This window comes from Vipera ursinii, assembly GCF_947247035.1.
Source record: "Vipera ursinii genome assembly, contig: SUPER_3_unloc_3, whole genome shotgun sequence".
NCBI classification, from domain to species: Eukaryota; Metazoa; Chordata; class Lepidosauria; order Squamata; family Viperidae; genus Vipera; species Vipera ursinii.
Genome location: NW_028148450.1, coordinates 71,957 through 89,483, shown reverse-complemented (window position 1 = coordinate 89,483; position 17,527 = coordinate 71,957). Strand labels below are relative to the sequence as shown.

Below are 17,527 nucleotides of genomic sequence, written 5' to 3'. Positions count from 1 at the left end.
ATGTGTCATCCGTTTGGAGTGATGATGCTCCCACAAGGTCACCTAAATCCAGCCAGATAGTTGACCCGGTTCTTGTGAACAGACTTGAATGAATCTTCTGTGCTGGAATCTAACGGATGGTCCTGATTCTTTGTGCCTTGACACGAGCAGTTAGAAGGAGGCAAAGTGGAGATACTGATGACAGCTGACTTGCTGAAATGTTCATGCAGCTTCTGCTATTCTTTTTTTTTTACAAGATGAAAGAGCCGTGGAGGCTGGACCCTTCCCGGGGATCTGTCATGCTTCTTCCCATCTTGGCTGTTGCAGGGATAAATGAAGAGAACCACATCTGTAAACCAAAGAGTGCATGGGGCAAAAGATGGGGCTAAATCTAGCTGGCCAAATAATGGGAGGAGGAGGAGGAGGAGGAGGAGGAGGAGGAGGAGGAGGAGGAGGAGGAGGAGGAGGAGGAGGAGGAGGAGGAGGAAGAAGCCACCACTGCATTTGGGGCCTAGTACCGGTACCCCAAAAATTATCCTGTGCAAAAAGATCACCCCATATTTTCTCCTTCGTGCTTGCTGTCTTGTACACACAGAGCAAGACATGAACATTCTGGAAAATCTGTTGGAAACTTTCAGATTAAACCAAGTGATCAAAAACACTTTATCCACAGATCTTGTTCCATCCGATTCTCCTGCATCTATCTATCTATCTATCTATCTATCTATCTATCTATCTATCTATCTATCTATCTATCTATCTATCTATCTATCTATCTATCTATCTTTTTCTTTCTCTCTCTCTCTCTTTCTTTCTTTCTTTCTTTCTTTCTTTCTTTCTTTCTTTCTTTCCTTCTTCTTTCCTTCATAAGAGAGAGGAGAGAAACCCCTTCCTTCCTTCCTTCCTTCCTTCCTTCCTTCCTTCCTTCCTTCCTTCCTTCCTTCCTTCCTTCTTTCCCTTCCCTTCCCTTCCCTTCCCTTCTCTTCTCCTTCCTTCCTTCCTCTGCCCCTTCCCCCTCCCCCTCCCTCCCTCTGTCCCTTCTTTCATAAGACAAAGGAGGAGAGCAAGAGTCCTCCATACCAAAATAAACTTGGTGTGGTACTTTCTCCATCCCTTCACAAAAGGAATTTATTCTTTATAAGCTCAGAAGATAATGGCTAATGTTCACAAAACGTGGCGTGCCATTTATGGAGCTTTCAAATCAGCTTCTGAATCAAATCCATGATGGGATTAATAATGGGGTCTGGGGTGACCCCTTTTCATTTAGTGTAGACTTCCCACCATCTGTGGTTTGAGGATGGAGGTTGCAGTCACCTTTCATTGGGCTTCCAATTTGCTTAGCGATTTCTCCGCTCAAGTTGGAACTCAACATTTTAATTATAGTTCAAAGAAGAGTGTATAATTATTAACATTCTCTCTCAACCAGATACTTCTGCATTTTACGGTCTTAATGAAAAGCTAATTAATTTTTCCAAACCATTGAAAACTCCTTTTATTTTTTATTATTTTTTCCCTCCTTCCCAACTTGCTGATTTCCTATTTGACATTCTGCATTAATTAGATAAGGAAGGAAATGGAGGGGCTTTAATTGCCTCCGATAGGGAAGGGGATTTAATTCCTCGCAAAATGTCTTTATCGACGATCAGAGGTGACCAAGGCAAGAAATAAACTTCAAATAGAGCAATGTTCCTCCCAAGACAATGGATTCAGCAGAACGGTGCAACCAGAATTACCTTCCTCTGCTATCTCCAGATATTTGGGAATAGTTAGGGATAATTTATGATTTCACAAGGAAATTTGAATTCCAGGGAGGGGATTACACAAGTATGTTGGTCCTTCTCCACTGGAGAAGATTCTCCAGAATATTTATTTATTTATTTATTTATTTATTTATTTATTTATTTATTTATTTATTTATTTATTTATTTATTTATTTAATTTGTATACCGCCCTTCTCCCGAAGGACTCACGGACAGCCAAGAAAATATCACGGACAGCCAAGAAAACAAACTGATGGATCTCTGTGGAGATTCTCAGTCATCCAGACCATGTTTGTCCCAAAAGTGTTTTTTGTTTTTATTTTTTAAAGGCAACTGAGCTTTGTTTTGTTCCTTGAAGACGTCTCGCTTCTCATCCGAGAAGATTCTCCAGCTTGTGAAGAGCTGAAGAAGCTTCTTGGATGAGAAGCGAAATGTCTTCAAGGAAAAACAAAAAACAAAGTCCAGTTGCCTTTTGAAGAAAACCACTTTGAGGAAAAAAACGGATGGATCAGGGAATAAATCAGCTGAGAATTCTCACTTCAGACACAAATGACCGGGCTCAAATAATCCTATTTTGGACACGTTTATGCAAGAACCTAGCTCTCTGAAGAAGAGAGGTTATAAGGTTCTAAGCTGGAAAAGATAGAAGCAGCAGTGAGGTGAGTGAACACAATTATAATGATGACAGATGTATTATTGGAAGATCTGAAAAACAGGTTAGGGACAGATTGTCATTGGATGAGCCGTGGGGGCACAGTGGTTAGAATACAGTATTGCAGGTTAATTCTTCTGACTGCCAGCAGTTCGATCCTGACAAGCTCAAGGTTGACTCAGCCTTCCATCCTTCCAAGGTTGGTAAAATGAGGACCTAAATAAATAAAATAATAATAATAATAATAATAATAATAATAATAATAATAATAATAATAATAATAATAATAATAATAAGAAGAAGAAGAAGAAGAAGAAGAAGAAGAAGAAGAAGAAGAAGAAGAAGAAGAAGAAGAAGAAGAAGAAGAAGAAGAAGTAGTTGGAAGGGACCTTGGAGGTCATCTAGTCCAACCCCCTGCTCAGGCAGGAAACCCTCTACCATTTCAGGCAAATGGCTGTCCAGTCTCTTCTTAAAAACTTCCAGTGTTGGAGCATTCACCACTTCTGGAGGCAGGTTGTTCCACTGGTTAATTGTTCTAACTGTTGGGAAGTTTCTCCTTAGTTCTAGGTTGCTTCTCTCCTTGACTAGTTTCCATCCATTGTTTCTTGTCCTGCCTTCAGGTGCTTTGGAGAATAGCTTGACTCCCTCTTCTCTGGGGCAGCCCCTGAGATATTGGAACACTGCTATCATGTCACCCCTCACTCTTCTCTTCATTAAACTACACATACCCAATTCCAGCAACCGTTCTTTATATGTTTTAGCCTCCAGTCCCCCAATCATCTTTGTTGCTCTTCTCTGTACCCTTGCTAGAGTCTTGACATCTTTTGTACATCGTGGTGACCAATACTGGATGCAGTATTCCAGGTGTGGCCTTACCAAAGCATTGTAAAGTGGTATTAGTACTTCACTTGATCTTGATTCTATCCCTCTGTTAATGCAGCCTAGCACTGTGTTGACTTTTTTGGCAGCTGCAGCACACTGCTGGCTCATATTGAAGTGATTGTCTACTAGGACTCCGAGATCCCTCTCACAGTTTGATTGTTGGGGGCAATAGGCTGACTCTATAAACTACTTAGAGAAGGCTGTAAAGCACTATGAAGTTGTGCATAAATGTAAGTCCTATTGCTATTGCTACCTATACAGTTGCTTGAAGTAAAAACAATCATCCAGTTTCAGTCATCAGAATATAAAAAAAGATGTTGAGACTCTAGAAAGAGTGCAGAGAAGAGCAACTGGAGGCTAAAACATATAAGGAACGGTGGCTGGAATTGGGTATGTCTAGTTTAATGAAGAGAAGGACGAGGGGTGACATGATAGCAGTCTTCCAGTATCTCAGGGGCTGCCCCAAAGAAGAGGGAGTCAAGCTATTCTCCAAAGCGCCTGAAGGCAGGACAAGAAGCAACGGATGGAAACTAGTCAAGGAGAGAAGCAACCTAGAACTAAGGAGAAACTTCCTGACAGTGAGAACAATTAACCAGTGGAACCACCTGCCTCCAGAAGCGGTGAATGCTCCAACACTGGAAGTTTTTAAGAAGAGAATGGACAGCCATTTGTCTGAAATGGTATATATAGGGTTGTGAGACTTCTTTATTTCAAGTTGAATGGTCTCTTGAGCAAACTTTCATCCAACTTGACCCATTTCTTTTGAAAGTACGCTCTGAGCTTGGACGTTTTGGCTGCAGAATCTGTTCTCCAAAACACCTGAAGGCGGGACAAGAAGCAACAGATGGAAAACTTATCAAGGAGAAAAGCAACCTAGAACTGAGGAGAAACTTCCTGACAGGTAGAACAATTAACCAGTGGAACAACCTGCCTCCAGAAGCTGTGAATGCTCCAACACTGGAAGTTTTTAAGAAGAGACCAGACAGCCATTTGTCTGAAATGCTATAGGTAGGATTTCCTGCCTGAGCAGGGGGTTGGACTAAATGACCTGCAAGGTCTCTTCCAACCTTGTTGTTCTGTGGACACCTGGACTTTATTTTCTTGTCCTAGTCAGAGACAGGAAATGAGGGTTATAAAATAGTTCCTAGGGGTGTGTGGGGTGTGGAAGGAAGCTTTCTGAATCTCACATGCCGAGATTTAAATAAGGGGAGTTATTGCTGTATCATTACACTTTATGGTATAATTTTAGGATCATCTAATTGTCAGGCATGGAGGAATGCAGATCTATCTTTCTGGAGACCTTTTATTTAATTTATGCACAAAATAATTGGAGCCAAATAGCAAAAACATGCATTATATAAATGATAGCGTGGATCAGAAGAGCCACTGGGTTAAAGTTTTCCGTAACATTCTTTTAATGAAGTTCGCTAACATTTATATCTATGTTCCTTCTTGCCAACGGATGGATAGATAACAGGCAGCATAATCCACAGTTGGGTAACAAGCAAGGTAAGGGGCTTAGAAGACACCCCTCCCAAATTTCTCAGGGAGTAGAGGAGACTGGGGGATAATTAGATTTTCAGACTTGGAAGATTCTGTTAGCATAGCCTTGCAAGAAAGTACCCACTTGTATATAAGCCTTGTATATATGTGAAGTGTTGACACCACTTGGTATGGCCTTGATAAGACCACACTTGGAGTACTGCATCCAGTTTTGATCACCCTGAAATTGTTGGAGGAAACGTCTTCACCATGGTTCAGTCCAAGCTGGGAATAAACAACATGGTGACTGCTTTAAAAAGATGGTTGCAGTTTATTGAAGAGGAGAGCCAGACAGGAAGATGGCTCTGGAAGAAAGGGGTGAGCACATGTAGGGAGTGGGTTTTTATACCATCTGTGTCTTTTGTTTGGAGTTGTTTCCTGTTCCTGTTTGAGGCTTTGTATTTCTTGTGTCTGGGTGTGCCCTTTGGCATCTGTGGGCTAATTCTATTATGTCCTGTCTTAGAGTTTGGGTGGGGTATGTAGATTTTAGGTGTCTTTGTCTTCTTAATCTTCTAGCTTCAACCTTCCTCATGGTTTATATCGGCATTTCTATAGGGCTGGTTTCTGCTTGAGGGAGGGAGACTTGGGGCTATTAAGAAAAACTGGGCATGCTTTTCTGCCTCTGTAAGATCCTTTGAGGAAATATATTTTTCTGCCCTTTTAATATTTCCTTCTCTGGGGGGGCTGACTTTCCACAATATAAAAAAAAAGATGCTGAGACCCTGGAAAAAGTGCAAAGAGCAACATGGATGATCACAGGACTGGAGGCTAAAACATATGAAGAATGTTTGCAGGAATTGGGTACATCTAGGCCACGGGTAGGCAACTTGGCTCTTTTATGACTCCTGGACTTCATCTCCCAGAATTCCTGAGCCAGGCGGCTCAGGAATTCTGGGAGTTGAAGTCCAGGAGTCATAAAAGAGCCAAGGTTGCCTACCCCTGGTCTAGGCTAATGAAAAGAGGGACTAGGGCTGACATGATAGCAGTGTTATAAACAAGCCACTTGAATATAAACAGACAGCAAACCCTCTTCCTTCTAGCAATGATGATGTTGTCTAGTTGGGTAATGAAATGTCTGCAAGGAAACAACCAAGCCCAGAGAGCACGAAGCACCCCACAAAAAAAATAGAATTGGTGAATATAAGGTAAAGGTAAAGGTTCCTCTGCACATGCATGCTAGTCGTTTCCGACTCTAGGGGCCAGTGCTCATCTCCGTTTCAAAGCCAAAGAGCCAGCGCTTGTCTGAGGACGTCTCCATGGTCATGTGGCCGGCATGACTAGACGCCAAAGGCGCACGGAACGCTGTGACCTTCCCACCGGAGTGGTCCCTATTTTTCTACTTGCATTTTTTACGTGCTTTCGAACTGCTAGGTTGGCAGAAGCTGGGACACGTAACAGGTGCTCACTCTGTTACGTGGCACTCAGGATTTGACCCGTCAAACTGCCGACCTTCTGATCGACAAGCTCAGCGTCCTAACCCACTGAGCCACCACGTCCCTTGGTGAATATACATCTTCAAAATAAATATATGAATAAAACATATATTTTAAAAGGTCTGTACAGAAGCCTGCCAATTTTTTTTTACGGAGTGCTAAGAAAGAAAGAGAAGCGTTTAAATTTTAATGCATTCCTCATCCTCACCAAGTATCATCTAACCATCTTCTGCTCTTACCTCGACTTAAGCTGCAAGAGAAGCTGTCATTTTCCACAGCTTGCCCTCTGCGCAAGAGAACATTTGTAAAAACCTCAATTGCATTCATGTATTTGATTCTTAAATGCTTTGTTTCTGAGTTTACGTTTTCCATCATTTTCTATCCGCCCTTCGAGGTAAAATAATATATATGTATTCCCAAGGTAGCTTGCAACAGGTATCAGAAAGATAAATGAGTAAAACTGTGATGTTAAGACGAAAGCAATCAGGCTAAAGTGCACTTTACTGTAGTCCTTTCTTCTCAGAATGGTTCCCCAAATGCCCCTGGGAAACCCAGTTCTGAAAACAAGTGTACAATCATCTTTTGCCAACACTGTTTGTTGTTGTCTAAGCCTCAAGACCCAGAAGCACAATTCTTCTAATAGCGGAAGAATTAATTTGCTTTGTTGTGATAAAGTTCAGTACCTCAGGTTTTCATTGTGTTATGAAGAGCAAGTACTGTCTCTTGGAAACCGGTTTGTGTGGTCTAACAGAATAACAGAGCTGGAAGGGACCTTGGAGGTCTTCTAGTCCAACCCCCTGCTCAAGCAGGAGAACCTACACCATCTCAGACACGTGAATGTCCAGTCTCTTCTTAAAAACCTCCAGTGATGGAGCACCCACAACTTCTGAAGGCAAGCCGGTCCGCTGGTTAATTGTCCTCACTGTCAGGAAGTTTCTCCTTAATTCCAGGTTGCTTCTTTGCTTGATTAGTTCAATCAATCAATCAATCAATCAATCAATCAATCAATCAAAATACAATTGGAAGGGACCTTGGAGGTCTTCTAGTCCAGCCCCCAGAGCAAGAAGGATACCTTATACCAACTCAAGACAAGTGACTGTCTAGTCTCTTCTTTAAAGCCTCCAGTGATGTTGCACCCACGATTTCTGGAGGCAAAGCTGTTCCACTGGTTGATTGTCCTCACTGTCAGGAAGTTTCTCCTGAATTCCAAGTTACTTCTCTCTTTGGTCAGTTTCCAAGCATTGTTAGAGTTCTGCAAATATAAAAAAAAATGATGGAATAGAATCATTAAAGAAAGACAGCAAAAGGGGGGGACAAGATGAATGTGAAGACGTGAAAAGTGAATGACAAAAATTTAAATATTTTTTAAAACATTATTTTAAATACTTATATTGAATGGTCGAACTCTCCTGCGGCAAGTGGTCCTGTGGTGAATTGGCCACGGTGAACTGGCTGTGGTGAGCTAGCCACACAAAGTTGTCCTATTCTGTTCTTGGGAACAACAAATCGTTAAAGCTGGAAGGGACCTTGGAGGTCTTCTAGTCCAACCCCCTGCTCAAGCAGGAGAACCTATACCATCTCAGACAAGCGGCTGTCCAGTCTCTTCTTAAGAACCTCCAGGGATGGAGCGCCCACGACGTCTGAAGGCAAACATAATAGTTTGGCAAAGCATCAACCACTTCATTCACTTCCTAGGATACAGTTCATCTCGTCCTGAGACATGTGATTTTTTTACCCCATGAACTTTTTTCTCTAAATCACAACCTTCAGTCCTGCTCCACCACGTTCCGTACAGGTAGTCCTCTACTTATGACCAACATTTGATCCCCACATTTCTGTTAAGTGAAACATTTGTTAAGTAAGTTTGATCCCATTGTACAATTTTTGTTTGCCATTAGTTGTTAAGTGAATCACTGAAATCGTTAAGTTTAGGAAAAACGGTTCTTAAGCGACTCTGGCTCCAGAAGCTGTGAATGCTCCGACACTGGAAGTTTTTTAAGAAGAGACTGGACAGCCATTTGTCTGAAATGGCATAGGGTCTCCTGCCTGAGCAGGGGGGTTGGACTAGATGACCTCCCAGATCCCTTCCAACCTTGTTCTTGTTCTTGTTGTTGTTACACTCCGTTGACTTTGCTTGTCAGAAGGTGGCAAAAGGGAAACACGTGACCCCGGGACACTGCGGCCGTCGTAAATACGAGCGTCCCAATTCTGATCACATGATCGTGGGGACGCTGCAAAGGTCGCGACAGTGAAAAAAAAAAAGGTCATGAGCCCCTTTTTTTCTTTGGACCCCCTTGCAACTTTGACCAGTCGCTCAATGAACTGTGGCAAGTTGAGAACTACCTGCAAGTTATTTGGGCTGTGAAGATGAGACCCAATTAGGGATATGAGCAGCTCTGCCTTTCTTTGGCCGCTATGACTGTATTATTTTGCTTTCATCACGGAGCTGCTGATCCTTTTCTTCGCCTCTCGAGAGAAGAGAAAATATCCACAGAAGGCTTTGACTGAGCTCGGCTCATTTGATCTTTCTGCTTTCCTGAAAACGATTTTTACAGTTCCTCTCGGGGCGGCCTTTCTTGGTGACCAGGTCCTTGATATGCAGCTTTGGGCTTTCAGATCTTCCCTTAGCTTTTTGTGTAATCACATTTATCTCTGTACAGTGTTTTTTTTTACCCTTTTGGGAGGTTGTTGATACATCTTCATGGAATGCCTCCTACAATTCGGCCTCTTTCCTGCCATTATTCGAAGAGCATTCTTTGAAGAGTTACACACACTTTCTACCTTTTTTTCCTTCCTTCCTTCCTTCTATCCATCTTTCTTTCTTCCACTTGTCTTCCTATCTCCCTTCCTTCCCTCCCTTCTTTCTTTCTTCCTTCCTTGCATTTGTCTTCCTTCCATCTTTCTCTCTTCCATTGGTCTTTCTTCTTCCTTCCCTTCCTCCCTCTCTCCCCCTCTTCCCCTCCTTTCCATCTTTCTTCCATTTGTCTTCCTTCTTCCTTTCCTCCCTCTCTCTCTCTTCCCCCTCTTTTCCTCCCTTCCACCTTTCTCTCTTCCATTGGTCTTCCTTCTTCCTTCCCTTCCTCCCTCTCTCTCTTCCCCTCCTTTCCATCTTTCTTCCATTTGTCTTCCTTCTTCCTTTCCTCCCTCTCTCTCTCTTCCCCCTCTTTTCCTCCCTTCCATCTTTCTCTCTTCCATGTCTTCCTTCTTTGTTCCATTTGTCTTCCTTCCTTCCCTCTTTCTCTTCTCCTCCTCTTTCCCTGCCTTCCATCTTTCTCTCTTCCATTTGTCATCCTTTCTTCCCTCCTCCGTCCCTCCCTTCCTTTCCTAACCCTCTCTCCCTTCTTTCTTTCTTTCTTTCTTTCTTTCTTTCTTGCATTTGTCTTCCTTCCTTCCTTCTTTCCTTCTTTCCTTCTTTCCTTCTTTCCTTCTTTCCTTCTTTCCTTCTTTCCTTCTTTCCTTCCTTCCTTCCTTCCTTCCTTCCTTCCTTCCTCCCTCTTCCCTCCCTCCCTCCCTTTTCCCTTGCCTTCCCTCCCTCCCATTATTTATTAAATAATAGCAGATAGAATAACCAGCTTATTAGTTGCTTTCAGAATATCACTTGAGCTCCAGAGACAGAGATTCTTCACCAAAGAATGTGGGCTCCAGATGTATCCCCAGATTCCTTTAAGCTGTAGGGTCAGTGATCCACCCCCTTCGAAGCCCATATTGCTGCACGATTGCTGATGGCAGAGGAGGCAATCCTGACAGGAATACGGAGGCTTCTATTACTCCATGTTTATAAATGTTTGAACAAGAAGAAAGAGAATTGTCATTTTTATTCAGTCGGGTTGTTTTGAAGTACCGTCCGCAAAAGCAGCTAGTCATTTCCCTGGCATTCTGCAATTATTTCCTAATTTTAGTTCAGGAAGCGTTGCCAAGAACGATCTTGATGGCGCTTTCTTCTCCGCCTTTATGCTATCAGCTTCAAATTAACGGCATATTCGTAACAGCAAAATTGGAGGGGTGAAAAGTTTTATACTGTTTCTCTTTCCTAATAAACAGAGTGAAATCCGTAGGGTTGTGGGGGAAAAAATAGGAGCGATAAATTGCATCCTTTGCCGAGTAGTTCAGAGCCACAGCCATGTTTACAGAGGACAATTGGACCACTTAATGCAAAAAAATATTCCAATTTTCATTCCATTTTGCAGATGAATGATAACTATTCACATAGATGCAAGACCTCGTTCAATGGATAGCCTTTCTCATTCCAGCTTTGACGATTCCTTCAATTAGACATCGTTCCCACTTCTGCCTGCTTCATCTATTTGTTTGCTCTCTCTCTCCTGGTGCTCTGAATACATGATAACACAGTGGAAAGTAGCAGAAAATACCAGGATTCCAACACAAGTGAATTTATTTGTAGTTTATTTATTTATTAATATTTGTAGTTCAGGGTTGAATTGTGAGGAAGAGGGAAGATTTATCTTTCTCCTTCCCCTCCCGACTGTCTCCTATTATTGCTTTTGTATTTTATTCTATAAACTAATAAAATGTTATGAACGGTAAACAAAATACCAACAACAACAACAACAACAATAATAATAATAATAATAATAATAATAATAATAATAATAATAATAATAATAATAAAAGAAAAAAGAAAAGAAAAGAAAAGAAAAGAAATATGAGGTCCTTGGTGGTCTCTGAGCTTGGTTGTTGTTTCACTGCATCTATCTAGCAGAGAACATCCATGGACATCAACTAGAAGTCAGAAGACATCATGAAAACTCCTTAATTGCACAACCCATGGACGGACTTCACCAAAGTTTCGAAACTGTGAGGAAACTGTCAGCATCCAAATCAAGCCGTGTCCAAAAATAGTAGAGAATTGATGGCAGGAGCCCCACAATAAAAAAAATTAAGAAATGTCAGAGAATTGTGCAGCAAGTGTCCAAATGGAGTCAGAGACGCTGACAAGAACTTGTGGCCTTTATACAGATAAATATATTTTACAACTGTATATATATGCAGCAAACTAGATAGTCAGGGAAACAGGAGCATGCTGAGGTAAATCGCAAAGTGTACAGGGCACACGAAAGAAAAAGGCGGGAAAAAAGGAAAACGCCCCCTACTCATCCACAGCAACCAATCGCAGGTTGCCTCAGGCAGGAGCCAGCACTCTTCAACCAATCAGCTATAAGTGTGTGTTCGGGTTCACTAAATTTACTACTAAATGTTTGACTACCCCCATTGTTCCAACTACTAAATTTAAATACGTTAACAACAAACCACCAAAGAACTTGCAGGATGAGATAGGGTGAAACCAATCAGATAACAGAAAAGGAAGGTCCTCCACTTAGGCAACAAAAGGCAAATGCATAGGTGCAAAATAGGTGGTACTTGGGTCAAAAGTAGTAACCATAAGAGGAATCTAGGAGTTCTAGTGGACAGCCACTTAGGTATGAGCCTGCAGTGTGCTGCAGCTGCCCAGAAAGCCAATGCAGTGCTGGGTTGCATTAATAGAGGGATAAATTCAAGATTACAAGAAGTGATAAAGCTCTAAATGGCATGGGTCCGGATTACTTACGGGATCACCTGCTGCCGGTGTCATCTTCCCTTCGTCCTGTGAGCTCCCACAGAGAGGGCCTCCTCAGGGTGCCGTCGGTCAGAGAGTGTCGGCTGGCGACCCCAGGGGGAGGGCATTCTCTGTGGGCGCGCCAGCCCTTTGGAATCAATTACCGGTTGAGCTCCGGATGGCTCCCGACCTTCGCTCTTTCTGCCGTGATCTGAAAACCTACTTATTTGAACAGGCCGGCCTGGTCTAGGGTTTGGGGTATTTTTAACTATTTATTGTTAGGGCTAAATTAATTTAATCTTCCTTTTAACTTTTGTATGTAGTGCTTTTATTGCCCTGTACACCGCCCTGAGTCCTTCGGGAGAAGGGCGGTATAGAAATTCAATTAAATAAATAAATAAATAATGCTGCTTTACAGTGTACTGCACTAGTGAGGGTACCACTTGGAATACAGCATCCAGTCCTGGTTGCCACGATACAAAAAAGATGTTGAAACTCAAGAAACTGGGCAGGGAAGAGCAACAAAGATGATTAGGGGACTGGAGGTTAAATCACAGGATGAATGGTTGCACCAACATTGCACTTTCTTGACTATGTTCTCAGGACCTAGGCACCAAGCAGCAAAAAGGAAGGAAGGAAGGAAGGAAGGAAGGAAGGAAGGAAGGAAGGGAAGGAAAGGAAGGAAGGAAGGAAGGAAGGAAAGTTGGGAAGGAGGGATGGAGGGAAGCGGAAAAAAGGGAAGGAAGGAAAGAAGAAAGTTGGAAAGGAATGAGGGAGGGAGGGAGGGAGGGAGGGAGAGAGAGAGAGAGAGAGAGAAGAAAGAAAGAAAGAAAGAAAGAAAGAAAGAAAGAAAGAAAGAAAGAAAGAAAGAAAGAAAGAAAAAAGAAAGAAAGAAAAAAGAGAAAGAAAGAAAAAGAGAAGAAGGAAGGAAGGAAGGAAGGAAGGAAGGAAGGAAGGAAGGAAGGAAGGAAGGAAGGAAGGAAGGGAAGGGAAGGAAGGAAAGAAAGAAAGAAAGTTGGAAAGGAATGAGGGAGGGAGGAAGGGAGGAGGGAGGGAGGAGAAAGAAAGAAAGAAGAAAGAAGAAAGAAGAAAGAAAGAAAGAAAGAAAGAAAGGAAAAGAAAAGAAAGAAAGAAAGAAAGAAAGAGAAAGGGATGGAGGAAGGAAGGAAGGAAGGAAGGAAGGAAGGAAGGAAGGAAGGAAGGAAGGAAGGAAGGAAGGAGGGAGGGAGGGAGGGAGGGAGGGAGGGAGGAAGGATGAGTTTTAGTAGCAAAGATGCAAAACATCATGGTTTTCAAGCTCCGTATTTAACAGTGACATAAACCAACACCGCATGCGGAGTGGTGAAATACATTCTCTCCTTCCAAAATGACAGGATTGTTGCTGCTTTCCTGCAGGGAGAAAAACTTTAAAATGATACTCCTGGCTACACTGTCCGTCCTTTCCAAATTCTCATAAATCTACCGCTGATCCTTCGCTTATTCTTCTCTCTGGTGGAGATAAAGGATGCAGCCTCCTTCACGTCAAGCTCGAACCCTGGTGATTTCAAGGACATCTCTGTCTAATTTTCTTGCTCCCTATTTCTTGTTTCTTGTTTCTTTCTTTTCTTTCACTTTTTGGTCTAAATTACAATCCCGGTACCTCTTCACAGAGCTCTTTCATCCAACTGTTAAATCATCCGGCACAGTTCAGCTTCCAAGCTCAGACAATCTCAGCCAGGAGTAGAGATTCTGTGCAATGTGAATAGATCAAGCTGCCTGTAAAGCAAAGTTCAGAAGACCCAGTTTCGTAAGACCCTCTCTTAACCTTGGCTTCCTTGGCCTTCATGTGGACATAGATGTTGCCGCGTGGACGTTGGCGCATAATTCTTGCAGGAGGAGGAACGGAAACAATTTTGCTTGCTCAATCCCCAGTAAAAGCTTGCTAAAACAGAACCCCAAATGCAGAGGAGGGACAAAGTGACTGTCTGGGTAGGAAACCCAGGGAACATCAGATATCTATGGAGGTGCTCAGTCATCCATAGTTGTCCCATGCTGAAGAAGCTTCTGGGATGAGAAGCTAAAGGTCTTCAAAGAAAAACCAGAAAGTCCAGTTGCTTCCTGCAAAAAAGCACCTTTGGGACAACCCCGACCTGGATGGCTGAGAATCTCCATAGACATTTAGCCATGCGCTTTGAAATGAACCCCCTTCGGATGATGAGGGAGCATGAACAGATTTCCAGAAAACATTGCAGACTACAGGAACCGTTTGCGCTTCAGTTTGAGATGCAGACAACACAGACGCATCCCCAACCGCCTCGCCCATCTTCAACAGGGAAGGGACCCAGGGCAGAAAACATCCAGCAGCCAAGAAGTCTCCACACCCATTTGCACCACTCAGGTGACCCCGAGGACACAGGTAAAACCTCCAAGTGGCCTCAACGACTTTCTAAAAGGATGCAAATGACCAGCTGTCTGCAAGGAGTATAAATCCTTCCATTCCCCTACCATCCAGTCAGAACTGAAGAAGCTTCTTGAATGAGAAGCGAAACATTTTCAAAGAATAATAAGAAAGTCCCAGGAGGATACAGATAAGCCTCCAAGTGGCCTCAACAACTCTCTAAAAGGATGCAAATGACCAGCTGTCTGCAAGGAGTATAAATCCTTCCATTCCCCACCATCCAGTCAGAGCTGAAAAAACGTCTTGGATAAGAAGCAAGACGTCTTCAAAACGTCTTTACCTTGCTCAATAGTAGCAACTGTGAGAGGGATCTCAGACTCCTAGTGGACAATCACTTAAATATGAGCCAGCCGTGTGTGGCTGCAGCCAAAAAGCCAACACAAGTGTTAGGCTGCATTAAAGAGAGGGATGAAATCAAGATCACGGGAAGGGTTAATGCCACTTTACAATGCCTTGCTAAGGCCAGACTTGGAATACTACATCCAGTTTTGGTCAACACGATGTAAAAAAGATGTTGAGACTCTGGAAAGGGTACAGAGAAGAGCAAGAAAGATGATTAGGGGACTGGAGGCTAAAACATAGAAAGAACGTTTGCTGGAATTGGGTATGTCCAGTTTAATGAAGAGAAGGACGAGGGGGGCATGATAGCAGCATTCCAATATCTCAGGGCTGCCCCAAAGAAGAGGGAATCAAGCTGTTCTCCAAAGCACCTGAAAGTAGGACAAGAAGCAACGGATGGAAACTAACCAAGGAGAGAAGCAAATTAGAACTAAGGAGAAATTTGATCAGTTGCTGGCATGCCACGGCCCGGTACTGGTCCACTGACTAAGTGTTGGGGACCCCTGACCTATTCTGTACCTCTCCCTTTGTTACTTTTCTTACCAATGGATGGCGTTTTGTTAGATAGGGTCCAGTGTTCAAGTCTGTCAAAGATCCTTCTGGATCTTGAGACTATTTCCTAAAGAGTTGACAATTCCCCCCAGCTTGGGGTCAACTTCAAATTTAGTTCCCCTCCTCTCCCCTCATCATTTATGAAGATGTTGACGAGTCCTGAACGTAAGACAAAACCTTGGGGGATTCTACAGCATGCTTCTCTCCATGTAAACATAGCCATTGAGGATTAATTGGAATATCCCAAGTTAATATCTCAAATGAGAGAAATAATTCCCCTTCCTGCCTGGAATGCTTGGATACGAGCTGAAATTAAATTCAAGAAGGCAGACATTTGAGAAAATTGTGCGTGCAAAACGGCACTTAGGGAAAGCCTGTGCAAAATGTATATAAAAGGGAAGTCATGTTCAGAAACACGTTTGAACATTTATTGATGTATTAATTTATTCATTATTAAATCTAAACAGTGCCTGACTCTCCATATCCTTGGTGAGCTTAGAAAAAGCTTCTTGGTGGAAATGGAGCAAATTTGCACATGAAAAAAATGCTGATATTCTAAAAGTCAGAGAGAGACTCTAATTCACCCCAAGGGTCACAACCTGTCTAGCAAATAACTCCGGAGCCTTTCAGAAGCAATTTGCTAAACTGCAAAAAGAGCCTGACATTCTGAAGAAAGAAATAGAGGCAGATCTGGTTATCTGTCCGTAATCCTAAAAGAGATGACAGATGTTTGCTAATAACAGATTGACATCCCAAGCAATTGAAAACATTTTTTTTTGCCCTGGTTTTTGAAGAAGAGGGCAAGTGAGGTCACGTGCACCGCAACATCATGGTGCAAAGATTATCAACAAGCCCATGAGGCAATTGTGCACAATGATGTCATGATGCAAGTGACAAGGCTGAGGGCTCTGCTGGATGCCACTGCTTGAAACACGTTTGAAAGACGAGAAGGATTCCAAGGAGAGCAAATGTGAAGAATCAGGTCTCAGCAGCGTTTTGACTTTCAGCATAATGGATGGCAAGGAATGGGTCTGCATGGTGAGATTAGAGAAAGAAAGAAAGAAAGAAAGAAAGAAAGAAAGAAAGAAAGAAAGAAAGAAAGAAAAGAAAGAAAGAAAGAAAGAAAGAAAGAGGAAGGAAGGAAGGAAGGAAGGAAGGAAGGAAGGAAGGAAGGAAGGAAGGAAGGAAGGAAGGGAGAGGGAGGGAGAGAGGGAAGGAAGGAAAAGAAGGGAGGGAGGGAGGAAGAAAGGAAGGAAAAATAAGAAGAAAGAAAGAGCTTTTTACAAGCAAGACACAGGTAATCCTTGCATTATGGAATATAAGATTTCTGGGATTTCATGCTCCTGGGATCTCATATGCCATAGTATGAGATCCCGCTGTCCCATACTCTGTACTGTGAAATCTCGGAGTTTCATATTCCATAGCATGAGATCTTAGGATTTCATATTCTGTAGAATGAGATCCTGGGATTTCATATTCCATAGTGTGAGATCCTAGAATCTCATGTTCCACAGCAGGAGGTCCTGAGATCTCCTATTCCATACCATAAGAACCTGGGATATCCTATACTGTATCATGAGATCCTGGGATCTCCTATTCCATACCATGAGATCCTGGGATCTCCTATACTGTACCATGAGATCCTGGGATCTCCCTACTCCACACCATGAGATACTAAGATCTCCTATTGCATAGCATTAGATCCTGGGATTTCATATTCTGTAGAATGAGATACTGAGATTTCATAATCCATAGCATGAGAGCCTGGGATGTTAATATTCTGCAGCATGAGATGCCGGGATCTCTTATTCTGTAGCATGAGATCCTGGGGTCTCATATTCCATGGCATGAGACCCTGGGATCTCTTATTCCATCGCATGAGATCTTGGGATCTCTTATTCTGTAGCATGAGATCCTGGGATCTCACACACCTTGGCACAGCTCCTTGGGATAAAAAGCGATGGGAGTGATTTGCAATCCCCTTGCTGGCTTCCGACTGACTTTGCTTGTGGTAACCTGGCAGATAAGATGGCCAAAAGCAGTCATGTGACTGTAAGATGCTGTGACTGACCTAAGTCCAAGCCCATTGCCCAGCACCTGGCTCTTGATCCCATGACCACAGGGGGCTGAGACAAGTGGTCAACCCGTCCTAGGTAACCCACTCATTCAGCTCCATCGGAATCTGGAATGGTCCCTGAATGAGTGGTGCTACGCAAGGTCTACAGGAGCCAGGATTGTGCCAGTTTCTGCAATGCACAATAAAACCAACTCCACTTCTCTCAGAAATTAAGCCTCCGTAATTGGGCGGCACAAATCAAACTTGACTTAACCCTGGCTAGATCCAAAGAGCTGCCAAAGCTCCCACTGTTTTACAGAATAGCAGTGGAAACAGTTGAC

The 17,527-nt window shown here is 42.8% G+C and overlaps 1 long non-coding RNA gene across 1 annotated transcript in view; it reads right to left on the bottom strand.

Annotated features, from left to right (window-relative positions):
- Window positions 1-764: 764 nt before the first annotated feature.
- The window catches only part of LOC310639500, a 52,847-nt gene continuing 36,084 nt past the window's right edge, over window positions 765-17,527 (bottom strand). Inside the window, exon 2 of the long non-coding RNA XR_014492337.1 lies at window positions 765-841. This is a non-coding gene — a long non-coding RNA (uncharacterized lncRNA). The remainder of the gene's footprint in view (window positions 842-17,527) is intronic.